We start from the raw sequence: 1,635 nt of genomic DNA on the forward strand, positions 1-1,635 counted from the left end.
AAGAAAAGGCAATTTTAAAGCATCCTTATGAACTCTGATAGTATTCTGTTTTATATAGAGATAGATGGTTTATAAGTTATTTTTTATATTCATCAAAAAGCAAGTTTTATAAGATTCTGCGAAACAACCCTATCATATATATATATATATATATATATATATATATATATATATATATGAATGGATTAGAGCCAAATGCCTTTTTCATTTAACAACGCAATAAAATTGAACTATTAAACCCTTAAGACCCTTTCTGCAGAAAAAGGGTGTGTATATATATATATATATACACATACATATATATATTATTGATTTCAGAGAGGAAGGAAGAGGAAGAGAGAGAGCTAGAAACATCAATGATGAGGGAGAATCATTGATTGGCTGTCTCCTGCACACTCCCCAGTGGGGATCAAGCCTGCAACCTGAGCATGTGCCCTTGACCGGAATCGAACCTGGGACCCTTCAGTCCACAGGCCAACGCTCTATCCATTGAGCCAAACCAGCTAGGGCTCACTTCTTCTTTTATACCAATTCAATAAGCGTATGTGGAACATTATTGGGGGACAGGGGCAGATGCACTCAAAAGTGAATCCGAAACAGACCCTGTCAGAGAGAAAGTAGCTATGTAGTAGGGAAGAATTCTAGAGAGCAGATTAGATAGTACAAATCTATAAGTAGCTACAATAAAATGTAGAAAGATAAGAAGAAGTGACAGGACAAGTCCCGAGGAGTGAAGAGATAAAGAGGTGTAAGGCTTCAGAAGGTTCCCAGCTATGGAGTTCAGGACAAGGCTGGGATTGAAGGATTTGGATGGGGAGTAGCTCTCACCTTGGCTCTCCATCAGACCTGCTCTGAAGACTTCAATACCCAACTAGAAGGCATAATCCTTGAATATAAATTGCATGAGAGAAATAGCAGAAAGTAAAAGTTGGAAAGGTAGAGATTGCAGCTAGATTATAGAGGGATTGAAATATCAGACAAAGGAATTTAAACTTTTATTCAGTAGGTGTGAGATAATAGAAAAAAACAAACTATATATATATCTCCCTGGTTCCTGGCACAGAGCTTCTAAAACCCTTGTAATTTCCTAAGTGATAAGAACACCAGGACACCAGGAGCATCTTTTGTTTTAATATTTGATCTTTGACCCCGGTTTCTGACACAAGGCTTCTGAAACTCTTGTAATTTCACAAGCCATAGGAGTGTCTTTTGTTCTAATGGCGACTCTGAGTGGGCTCCTGGGTAACTCCTGAATGGGGCTGTTCACTGGAAAAAGCAAGCCATGATTCGAAGGTTGGCATTTTCAGCCCCTTCCCAATTCTCACAATTCTCTTGACAAGGAGAAGGGCTGGAAATGGAGTCAATAATTGGCCGTGCCTATGTGCTAAAGCCTCCATAAAATTCCAAAAGGATGGTGGCAGGGAGCTCTCAGGTTGATGAACACACCCACCTATCAGGAGGGTGATGTATCCCAACTCCACAGGAACGGAAGCTCCCACATTTCAGGACCCTCCCAGGCCTTGCCCTATGCATCTGTTCATTTGGCTGCTCATCTGTAGCCTGTATCATATGCTTTAATGAACTGGTAAGTGTAAGTAAGTGTTTCCCTAAGTTTTGTGAGCTGCTTTAGCAAAT

The sequence above is a fragment of the Myotis lucifugus genome, unplaced genomic scaffold (assembly GCF_000147115.1).
Source record: "Myotis lucifugus unplaced genomic scaffold, Myoluc2.0 scaffold_106, whole genome shotgun sequence".
In the NCBI taxonomy this organism is placed as follows: Eukaryota; Metazoa; Chordata; class Mammalia; order Chiroptera; family Vespertilionidae; genus Myotis; species Myotis lucifugus.